At 42.3% G+C, this 12321-nt stretch overlaps 1 pseudogene; it reads left to right on the top strand.

The window, feature by feature from the left end:
* Positions 1 to 11665: 11665 nt before the first annotated feature.
* LOC136335282 (large ribosomal subunit protein eL43-like) lies at positions 11666 to 11939 on the top strand (annotated as a pseudogene).
* The last annotated feature ends 382 nt before the right edge of the window (positions 11940 to 12321 follow it).

The following is a 12321-nucleotide window of genomic DNA, read 5'->3' as shown; positions in this document are numbered from 1 at the left end:
GGTAGAATTTTTTCAGTTTCTGTCACTTCTCTGGGAACTGCTAAGATGATAGTAGCTAACATTCCCCAGGCATAGTATTTTCTTTTTAATTAAAAATAGGCCCTGGCTATTTTTAATAGCCACTGGTTTGCTCAGTGGTAGAATGTTGGCCTGGCATATGGAAATCCCAGGTTTGATTCCTAGCTAGGGCACACAGGAGAAGCACCTACTTGCTTCTCCACCCTTCCCCCTCTCTTTCCTCTCTATCTCTCTCTTCCTGTCCCACAGCCAAGGCTCCATTGGAGCAAAGTTGGCCGAGGTGCTGAGGATGGCTCCATGGCCTCTGCCTCAGGAGCTAAAATGGCTCCGGTTGCAATGGAGCAATGACCATGGATGGGCAGAGCATCGCCCCATAGTGGGCTTGCTGAGTGGATCCTGGTAGGGCATATGTGAGAGTCTGTCTCTCTGCCTCCCCGCTTCTCACCTAAAAAAAATACAAAAGTAAATATATATATTGGCCCTGGCCAGTTGGCTCAGTGGTAGAGCGTCGGCCTGGCGCGTGGGGGACCTGGGTTCGATTCCTGGCCAGGGCACATAGGAGAAGCGCCCATTTGCTTCTCCACCCCCCCTCCTTCCTCTCTGTCTCTCCCTTCCCCTCCCACAGCCAAGGCTCCATTGGAGCAAAGATGGCCTGGGGCTCTGGGGATGGCTCCTTGGCCTCTGCCCCAGGCACTTGAGTGGCTCTGGTCACGGCAGAGCAAAGCCCTGGAGGGGCAGAGCATCGCCCCCTGGTGGGTGTGCCGGGTGGATCCTGGTCGGGTGCATGTGGGAGTCTGTCTGACTGTCTCTCCCCGTTTCCAGCTTCAGAAAAATACAAAAAAAAAAAACCCAAAAAACAAACAAAAAAAGTAAATATATAAATAAATAAGATATGCTACTGTTGATTCTCAAGAAGATATGGATTTTCTCTTAAAAGAAAAAGTTCTTTACAACAGAAATTGTCACTTTGAAGTCATAAAGTGGAGTCTTCTGTGACTTGACTGGTAGCAAGCAGCAACTCTTTATACACTCTGTGAATGGGGTAAACAGTCTTTATGCTGAAGTGAGGCCATAATTTGAAGGAGCATCCAGAATTACTTTCTGCTTACAATGTATATCTGACTTGGCAAAAGAACAAAGTTATCATTTTAGGTTAAAACTATTTATCCTTTGGACACAATGACTAAAAGTTACAATTCCTCTCCTTCAACATTTTTTTCCTATTTGAGTGATTTTCTGTTTAAATCTTTGCAACTCCTTTGGCTCAGATGATACATTTGAAAATATATGCAATTTATATAGGAGAGATGATACAGTCTTTTAGAAATTACTTAAAAAACAACAGCTGTGTATCTGCAAAATTTGTTTCATGAGGCTTTTAATACAGATAAATATGCAAATATGTCATGCAATTTTTAACATACCAATTTTACACTGTGTAGTGACTGAGAACAGAACAAACATTTAGCATATTTAGATTCATAATGAGAAATATGCACCATTCAAAACTGGAGTTATTATCAAATTGCAGTGAGTAATAAAAAATATGTTTTGGGATAGTAAGCATCACAGTGTTATATCATAATAAGAATAATGACAAAGTCCAGGGCAGTAGTAGTTGTGTAGATTCTACTACCATGTTGTAATGCCAGTGGTTGAAGCCAGGCAGGTTCACATTGGATTTGGGCAGATAGATGGTGGAGAAACTACAGAGTCAGAAAGTGTTGGGCCATTCCCATTTGATAGAGTCTCACAAATGGCAGATGAGCAAACAGGCAGGGGAAAAAATGCTTCTCAGGGCAGCAGGTGAACAAACAGCCAAACGGCCTCTTGCTGTGGCAGGCAGGCAATCTACAATTCTGCTGAAGGCAAGCACCCCTAGCTTACATAGACTACATACACATGGTGTTGCCATGTGCTTATGCATTAATCAGGCAAAGTATAAGCAAACAAGCCTAACTCAGCTGTTTTCCCAACACACGTCATCGATATTTTTTTTTAAACTACAAAGTACTGTTCATATTCCTCTACTGATGAGATAACACAGTTACTACCAGTTGTATTTGACTAACAATAAGTGAACTTAATCTAGACTCTGGGTTTTGCACAAGACCTATCGGCTTTCAAAATTTAGATTAGTAATTCTGCTCATCACACCAAGGTACATATTTTGTACAGAATCACATAAAAAATCCACAAAATCCAATGGAATTAGAATTAAACTCTACAGGTTCATTTGGCCTTACTATGCTAAGCTTTCTCTTATTTATTAACTTTCCTACTACTAGATATTTAAATTGAATTTAACATATTGAGATAAATTAGGCAGATATCAACATAATGTAATCAGATTATCACATTAGCATAAACTACTAGAAGTAGGATCACAGGGTAAAAGGATATGGATTTTTTAATCGTGAATAAATATTGCTAAACTATTCTTTAGAAAGTTGTTCAGTGCACACTCTCATCAGCATAATATTCTCTTAAGATCATGTTATTTCTGTTTTTGAGTTTAAAACATCATATACTCAAGTAAAAATTCTTATTTGTCTAGAATGAGAAATCTTTCCTCAATTCTAAAATCTCCTTATTCATAATCCCTTCCAGTGTTAATTTTACCCCCTACCCCATTCTCTTCTTTGAGAGCTCAGCTGAGCATATATTAAGTCCCTCTTTCTATCTTTCATGTGTTTTAACCTCTATATCATTATTCATGACTGTTGTATTATGCTGCATTCTGGATAATTACTTTAGCTCTATATTCCAATTTCCATCTTCTCTTTCAGCTATGCCTAATGTAATCCAGTCTCAGAATTTTTTAGTCTTAATGACTATAGTATTTATGCTTAAATGTTTGAAATTTTTTTCTTTTAAAAACTTGCCACCCCTAGCCAATTGGCTCAGTGGTAGAGTGTCAGTATGGTGTGTGAATGTCCCAGGTTTGATTCCCGGTCCGGGCACACAGGAGAGGCAACCATTTGCTTCTCCACCCCTCTCTCTCTCTCTCTCCCTTCTCTCTCTCTCACTCTCTCTCTTCTTTTCTTGCAGCTGTGGCTCAATTGGAGTAGGTTGGCCCCAGGTGCTGAGGATGGCTCCATGGTCTGCCTCAGGTGCTAAAATAGCTCAATTGCTGAGCAACAGAGCAATGGCCCCAGATGGGCAGAGCATCGCTCCATAGGGGGCTTGCCAGGTGGATCCCAGTTGGGGTTCATGTGGGAATCTGTCTCTCTTCCTCCCCACTTCTCACTTAAGAAAAAAAAAATTGTCTATTTTTAGTAATGTACTATTTTTCCTAGGGTTCTAATTCTGCTGTTTCCTTTTACATTTTTTTGTTGTTTATTTATTCATTTATTGTTCTGGTGACTCTGAGGCTTCTCCGCAGTGGCTTGTTTCTTGATGCGTTCTGCTATTTTGGATAGTGGACTCTTGTTTGGTGTGACTTTGTCTGTGGAATTCCTATGACTCCTGAGTGCCATGAGCATTTCTTCAGAGGAATTTATGTTTGATGCTATCAGTTGCTGCACACCACCAATTTATTAACTTGGAACTATCTGAGATCAATTTATCTTCTCAGGGTTTCCAGGAGGACCCTGATCATGCTGTTTCAACTCCAAATTTGTTTGAGGAAAAACCTGTGTGTATGAGTTCCCTGGAAAGTGTGGTATTTTCCTACTCAGCACCTAAGCCAACACGGTCAAGCTCCTTGTCGTCTTCTTTTGCTGTGAGCATATTTTCTTCGTCCATCCCTTCACAGACATTACAGCCTTTTAAGGGCGCTGGTTTATAAAAAGGTCTCTGATCCTATTCCTACTTCATGAGCTTCAAAGTGCTGTTTCCTGTCCCTAAATGACAAGCCAGGCACAAACATGTTAGGCTCCACGATTAGAAAGTAATTCCCATCACTTCTGCTTCTGCTTTACTCATTTTCTTTCTAATTTGTTCCCCTAGAGATTTTCTTTTTTTACTTTCTTCTGAGTTCAGCCACACATTTTGAATATTTTAGTTTGTCTGTTTTTGTTTTAATTCAGCATTTCTAGTTGTATGTCTTGGGATATTTCTCAAACTACCTAGGATTACAAGAAATATCGAATGTCACAGTTAAGTGTGGATTTCAGATAAATAAGGAATACTCCTTTAGTGTAAGTATATCCCAAATACTTGAATGGGCCATACTTACACTAAAAGATATTCATTGTTCATCTGAAATCTCAATTTAACCAGGCATTCTGTATTTTTATCTGCTATATGTAAAGCCAGTGGCCACGGCCAGGGCCGGAGCCACTATCACAGCAGCCTGGCCCATGCAGGTTCGCATTGGATTCAGACAGTCAGTAAAGAAACAACGGAGCCACAAACTGGTGGGCCATAGTCTTTAATCCTAGCTTGCACCCGGTGGGCAAGTAAAAATACACACTGGACTCCAAAACCCACTCACATTCAGTGCTCACAAAGCTACTGACTTATCCGAGTTTCCTAGTGTAAAGCCAGGAGCCAGGGCCAGAGCCACTATCACAGCAGCCTTCTGGTCCATGCAGGTTCGCATTGGATTCGGACAGTCGGCAAAGAAACAGCGGAGCCAAAAACTGGTGGGCCATAGTCTTTAATTCTAGCTTGCACCCGGCAGGCAAGTAAAAACACACACTGGGCTCCAAAACCCAGTCACATTCAGTGCTCACAAAGCCACTGACTTATCCGAGTTTCCTAGAATCAAAGGTTTCTAGCTCACCAGACTTATTCACCTCTGTTCCCCATCTCCTTCCTTATCCCAGATACAAACTCTACACAAACTGGCATCTCACTCAGCACTCCGCCATCTTGGCCGCTTCTCCTGGCCTCCTCCACGTGGCCTTTCTCTGCTCTCCTCTGCTCTCTCTTCTAATCTCAGGAACCAAGTGGCCAAGCTCCCACTTCGTCCCCATTTTATAGTGTAGCAATCCAAACTCTTAATCCAATATACAAAACAGGGTAGTCTCTAATACAAAGTCACTTCCCTGAGGCATGATTGGATTGTACCGCCCTACAGCAAAAAGGGTAGGAAAGGCTTAATCCCAAAACCAAGCCCCAGGCTACAACAATTCTCAACACACATTAATATCACCTGGGCAATGGCCTCTTTAACAAAGTGAGCATAATACATTTTATCTGCCCAACACCTAGAATCAAAGGTTTCTAGCTCACCAGCCTTATTCACCTCTGTTCCCCATCTCCTTCCTTCTCCAGCGTCAAACTGCACAAACTGGCCTCTCACTCAATACTCTGCCATTTTGGCTGCTTCTCCTGGCCTCCTCCACGTGGCCTCCTTCTGCTCTCTGCTCTGCTCTCTCCTCTAATGATAATCTCAGGAACCAAGAGCAAACTCTCGCTCCGTCCCCATTTTATATTGTAGCTTCACAACCTCTAATCCAATATACAAAATAAGGAAGTCTCTAATACAGTCACTTCTCTGAGGCATGATTGGATTGTACCACCCACATCAAAAGGGGTGGGAAAGGCTTAATCCCAAAACCAAGCCCCAGGCTACAAGGATTCTCAACATGCATTAATATCACCTGGGCGATGGCCTCACGTGGGCTGCACTATATTTAACAAAGTGAGCATAATATACTCTATCTGCCCAACAATCCACCCCTATGCTCACTTTACTACCCAGAATTTACATCACCGGCATCCCTGTGCAAGGAAATTAGGTACACTACACAAATTACAACAGCACAAATCATACAGTTTCAACAATCACAAAGGTACACTTCACCAGTCTCTGAGCACTTTGCCCAAAGCGCAAAATGTCTTCGGCCTATGGGAAAAGCTTCCTGGGGCAGGGGAGTGCTTCCAGCAAAGCCACCCCCCACCCCCATCAGGGTATTTCACATTGTCCAAAATCCGTAATCCGTAAATCCATCCAACAAAGGAGCCAATGCCCACTCCGGTCGTAGTCCAGGAAATCAGTCCACGCACATGGGTCATCAGCCACCCCCCTCAGTCCTGCCATCCTGGCAGGTCTTACATTGTCCCAAAGAGGAGCACAAAACAATGGCAGTCAGCATTTTCATCTCTGCTCTGGAGAACATGTCCAGCCCTGTGTCCCAAAATCGTGGACCTACCAGGGCCGTAGTAGGTGCTGCTTCTAGCTGGGCTTTCACCTTCTGGAGACTGCGGATTGCAACTCCAGCCCGATTCTCCTCATCCTCCAAAGAGGAACTGAAAACCCCAGCTCCCACTGCGGGCTCGAGTCCCGGGCTGCTGTTGCCTTCTGCTCCGCACACCTTGCAGCTCCGGACCCGGCCTCGGCCTCGGCCTCAGCCTCAGCCCCGGCCTCCTGCCGCTGCTGGCTCCCCACAACACCCAGGGCAAGCTGCAACTCAAGAACCTCTGAATCCTCCTCCAGCGTTTGCTCCATTTCCAGGCGAATCTCGCAAACCTGGTTGGCCTCCTCCTCCAGCGCTTCCTCCAGCTCCAGGGTCAGCATCGGTTTCTCCTGTGTTTGCTCCAACTCCTTCCACTGCTCAGTTTGCAGGTCCCGGGCAGCCTCTTCCACAGAGCTCTCAGTTTCCTCACGCATGGCTGTAAAAGTCAGCCAGCCTACAATCCCCAAAAGGACAGCCATGGGGAACCCTAACACTAGCCAGTCCTCTACTCCACCACTCAAAGGCTCCTTGCCGATCTGTATCGAATGCTGCCACAGCCTACGCAAAATGTAAAGCCAGTGGCCACGGCCAGGGCCGGAGCCACTATCACAGCAGCCTGGCCAATGCAGGTTCGCATTGGATTTGGACAGTCGGTAAAGAAACAACGGAGCCACAAACTGGTGGGCCATAGTCTTTAATCCTAGCTTGCACCCGGCGGGCAAGTAAAAAATACACACTGGACTCCAAAACCCACTCACATTCAGTGCTCACAAAGCTACTGACTTATCCGAGTTTCCTAGAATCAAAGGTTTCTAGCTCACCAGCCTTATTCACCTCTGTTCCCCATCTCCTTCCTTCTCCAGCGTCAAACTGCACAAACTGGCCTCTCACTCAACACTCCGCCATCTTGGCTGCTTCTCCTGGCCTCCTCCACGTGGCCTCCTTCTGCTCTCTGCTCTGCTCTCTCCTCTAATGATAATCTCAGGAACCAAGAGAGCAAACTCTCGCTCCGTCCCCATTTTATATTGTAGCTTCATAACCTCTAATCCAATATACAAAATAGGGTAGTCTCTAATACAGTCACTTCTCTGAGGCATGATTGGATTGTACCACCCCACATCAAAAGGGGTGGGAAAGGCTTAATCCCAAAACCAAGCCCCAGGCTATAAGGATTCTCAACACACATTAATATCACCTGGGCGATGGCCTCACGTGGGCAGCGCTATATTTAACAAAGTGAGCATAATATACTCTATCTGCCCAACATATATCAGGCATTTCTAGAATCTAATCTATTATACTGTTGGAAATGAAAGTCTGGGTTAAATTTTAAGTATGACTTTATGAGTAACACAATAACCGAGTCATTACACATTTGAGAATACAATTTTTTCTCAAATACATCAATTTGGCTGATGCACATAGTTTTAACTTGAGAATTTTATAGACAATGTTCCAATGTCTTCACAACTACAATTAAAAAAAATTCTGAGTCTCTAAGTCTCTCTCCCCAGTTTTAAATGGTCATTACTTTCTAAAAGCTTTTTTTACCCTTGCAGCTTAATAACTTAAAAAATATATATCTTGATGTAAAGCCAGTATCCACGGCCAGAGCCACTATCACAGCAGCCTCCTGGCCCATGCAGGTTCGCATTGGATTCGGACAGTCGGTAGAGAAACAATGGAGCCACAAACTGGTGGGCCATAGTCTTTTAATTCTAGCTTGCACCCGGCGGGCAAGTAAAAATACACACTGGGCTCCAAAACCCAGTCACATTCAGTGCTCACAAAGCCACTGACTTATCCGAGTTTCCTAGAATCAAAGGTTTCTAGCTCACCAGCCTTATTCTCCTCAGTTCCCCATCTCCTTCCTTATCCCAGATACAAACTCTACACAAACTGGCATCTCACTCAGCACTCCGCCATCTTGGCTGCTTCTCCTGGCCTACTCCACGTGGCCTTTCTCCCGCTGCTGGCTCTACTCTCTCTGCTCTCTCATGCTAACCTCAGGAACCAAGCGCCAAGCTCTCGTTTTGCCCCCATTTTATAGTGTAGAAATCCAAACCCTTAATCCAATATACATAATAGGGAGGTCTCTAATACAAAGACACTTCTGAGGCATGATTGGATTGTACCGCCCCACATCAAAATGGGTGGGAAAGGCTTAATCCCAAAACCAAGCCCCAGGCTACAAGAATTCTCAACACACATTAATATCACCTGGGCAACGGCCTCTTTAACAAAGTGAGCATAATACATTTTATCTGCCCAACACTTGATATCAGTCATTCTGAGGAAGAAGACCCCCCTGTAAATAAGAGGCTTCAAGGATATTTTATAATTTAGGCCAAGCGTTCAGAGAGAGTTTGCAAATATAATTTTTTGTGTAATTTACAAAATCTCAAAATGGCCGATAATATTCCTGTTTAGGAAGGGTTGTTATAATGTAAATGAAGAGGTTTTTATACTTAGAAGATTTTGTATAGAAGGAGGAAAGAGGCTTGGACCCCCTGCCTTTTATACACCTGGGTGAAAGAAGGTCAAACAGCCAGGAATACAGGAGGGGGAAGAGAGACTTGAGTAGCCCTTTCCTCTTCTCCTTTCTTTCTCCTTAATGGGCGATTTACAAATGCTTATCCTCTGATATCACCTAAACCTCCTCCCATCCTGAAATCGTATGATTGACGTGTGTATTTCTAGACAAAGAAATCACCAGACCCGTGTATGTGAACCTGTGTTCTGTAAAGGTATATAAGATGTAAGAAATCTAATTTCGGGGAGCACGCGTCTTTGAAGCTATAGCCCAGCGTGCTCCACCAGCTTAATAAATTCTCTTTTTTCCTCTTATAAGTGTCTGAGTGTCAATCCTCTGAGGTTTTGCTCTCCTGCAACAATTTGTTAGAAACATTTTCTAAAACAAATGGAAACTTTTTGATCTATAAAATTTGGATTTTTTTCTTTTATCCTCCTGGAGACTTTTAAAAAATATTTGTGGATTTCCTTTATTCTGTTCTCTTGCCCCCTCAGAATAGTAATAACCATATGTTAGGTTTCCATTTTTCTTTACACCTACTTTGGTATTTTTAAGTGCTTGACTTTATATGACTTCTTATTTTTGTGTGACTTTTCACAATCCTGCTTTCAATCCTGTGTGGGTTTTCTACATTGCTGTGTTTCTTCTTTGCTATTTGTAAAGCCAGTATACACAGTCACCATCACAGCCCCCTAGCCCATGCAGGTTCTCATTAGATTCAGACAGACGGTAACGAAACAACAGAGCCACGAACTGGTGGGCCATCATCTTTAATCCTAGCTTGCACGCGGCAGGCAAGTAAAAACACACACTAGGCTTCAAAACCCTCTCATTCAGCGCTCACAAAGCTACTGACTTATCTGAGTTTCCTAGAATCAAAGGTTTCTAGCTCACCAGACTTATTCTCCTTTGTTCTCCATCTGCTTCTCTCTGCACAAACTGGCTTCTCCTTCAGCACTCCGCCATCTTGGCTGCCTCTCCTCTCCTCCACGTGGCCTTACTCTGCTCTCCAACCTGCTCTCTACTCTAATGCTAATCTCAGGAACTGAGAAAAAGCTCTCGGTCTGCCCCACTTTATAGTATAGAAATCCAGACCTTTAATCCAATATACAATATAGGGAAGTCTCTAATACAAAGTCACTTATCTGAGGCATGATGGGATTGCACCACCCCACATCAAAAAGGGTGGGAAAGGATTAGTCCTAAAACCAAGCCCCAGGCTACAAGGATCCTGTCTGCCCACAGCCCAGCCCCAACACACATTAATATCACCTGGGCGATGGGCTTCCATGTGGGCAGCGCCATCTTTAACAAAGTGAGCATAATATATTTTATCTGCCCAACGCTATTTTTACTACATTAATTTCTTTTCCCTGTGGTGTTCTTTTCCTCTTGATTTCTTTCTTTTGTTCCACCATTCATTTTTACCTGTTCATTGTCTTAACCCATGTTTAAGGCTATTATTTCATAAAGTCAAAGTTCTTTTCAATTTTCTTTTTTTTCCCTTGAGTGTGCAAAGCAGTTGCATGATTTTTATACAATTTTTAAGTGATTTCTCTTCCAAAGTATCCCCTCTGTCTGAATTTTGTATGTTCTATTTCTTTTCTTTTTCTCTTTTGGTAGAAGCAAAATTTATTTGATAGCTTTCATTTCTAAAGGGGCATATTCTATCCAAGCTTTCTTCATTTTGAAATAGTGTGGGTGTATTCCCCTTCCTTTTTCTTTGTTGACTGTCTGGGAATACAGTAAACTCTGTCAGAACATATGCAGTGGGCATATGCCAATGTTCAGTATTATTTGTTTTGTTGCTCCGATATCATACCAGAGGGGATGGAAGAAAGGGAGGAGAATTCTGCTTTTGAAAGCCCCTCCCTCATTATTTGCATATGCCAGTAGAGTTCAAAGGTGGGTAAGTACTCTGGACCTTACTTTGTTTTCCTGTGTTGGCATAACCCAGATATTTTCCTGTGTGGTCTATATGGTTTGACAACACATTTTTCGTTGCCTTTCTGATTTTGTTGGCTGCTGGTTGCTGGTCTTGATCAAGTCAATTACCACATAAAGATTATCCTCCATTTCTCTTCTTGCATCCTGAACCAGAGCAGAAATGACCATGCTCAGTGGCTCTTCAAGTCAGAGCTCAGAGTTACTATATTGAAACAATAAGAGATGGGTATTCCTAAAAGGATCAGTCAACATGTATTTATTTGCCCTATTTTAACTCTATTTTCTATCCCTTTAAATTTAGGATAAAATTGGGAGAATATCAGTGAGTTTTTTTAAACAACTTTATTCACATATTATCCCCTTCATTATTACTCTCTAGAAAAGGAATTCTGTACGGATTCCTAAAGTCTTATTCCAATTTGATTTAAATTGTTCTGTATTTGGATAACACATTTGATGCTTCCCTAGTTATAGCATTGATCATACTTTTTTTTTGCTTCTTTTGTTAACATTAGTAAGTTTTACCAAAAAAATTTGTGAAACTACCCTTATGTTGCCTGTCATCCTCCCTCTAATTGCCCATTAAAATGTATATATATCCTTGAGAAAGTAATTTTACTTTTTTATATCTCAACTTGTAAAATGAGGGGGTAGCCAAATGGCTTATGGTGTCCTGTCTATTTCCATTATGACATGAATCAATAGAGTATGTTTGTTCACTGTGATGTCAACATACAAAAATAGCTGAACAACAAATCTGGTGCTCTCTACCTAGTCCATAGGCAAAGATTAATTTACTCCAGTTAGTATTCCTATTTATGACTTCAAGTTCTCTTGCCTCAAAACTGGCCTTAAATATGTGCACAAACGGTTCATGTGCAGTAACAGGAGGAAGGCAGGTGCATACAGAAGATTAACTGTGGGGTAAATTTTCTTCTGATTGCTTCTATTATCTCTGTGAATGAAGTTCATCATCAGAGAGTTGAGAGAAAGGAGGAATTACTGTTCTTCCCTTGGTTCAGACCTAGCTGGCCATGATATGGCTAAATGCACTAAGAAGGTCAGAACTGTTGTTAAATACTGGACCCTTTATAGTAACTTCCTCAGGAAAATGAAGAAATTGAAATCAGCCAGCACACCAAGTATACTTGCTGCTTCTGTGGCAAAACCCAGATGAAGAGATGAGCTGTAGGGATCTGGCACTGTGGTTCCGGCATGGAAACAGTAGCTGGTACTGCTTGGACCTGCAACACCACTTCCAGCCTCACAGTAAGTCTGCCATCAGAAGATTGAAGGAATTGAAGGACCAGTAGGAGCTCCACAATTTGAAACATTTCTAGCCTATAATAAATAATAAATGGTTAATTTATGTAACAACAACAAAAAAGAAATATTGGAGGTCTGAGATGAGAAGAGAAATTATGAACTAGTCATCACAGAGTGTCAGAGAGTGGATGGATTAGAGCAGTAGTTTTCAACTGCTGGGCCACATATTACTAGAGTCTATAATCTTTGGATCTATAATCTTTATACAACAGCAGGTGGTTAACTCTTTCTCAAACAAGCATAAAATTTCTGGTAAACTGAAACTGGTTCATGGACCAGAGGTTGAAAAACATTGGATTAGAGAATATATAGTAAGGTTACTAGGTTAGAACAAAATGTTTAGTTAGAATCAAAGGTCACAGATTTCAG

Source organism: Saccopteryx bilineata, chromosome 4, assembly GCF_036850765.1.
Source record: "Saccopteryx bilineata isolate mSacBil1 chromosome 4, mSacBil1_pri_phased_curated, whole genome shotgun sequence".
Taxonomy (NCBI): Eukaryota; Metazoa; Chordata; class Mammalia; order Chiroptera; family Emballonuridae; genus Saccopteryx; species Saccopteryx bilineata.
This window is presented reverse-complemented; position numbering and strand designations above follow the sequence as displayed.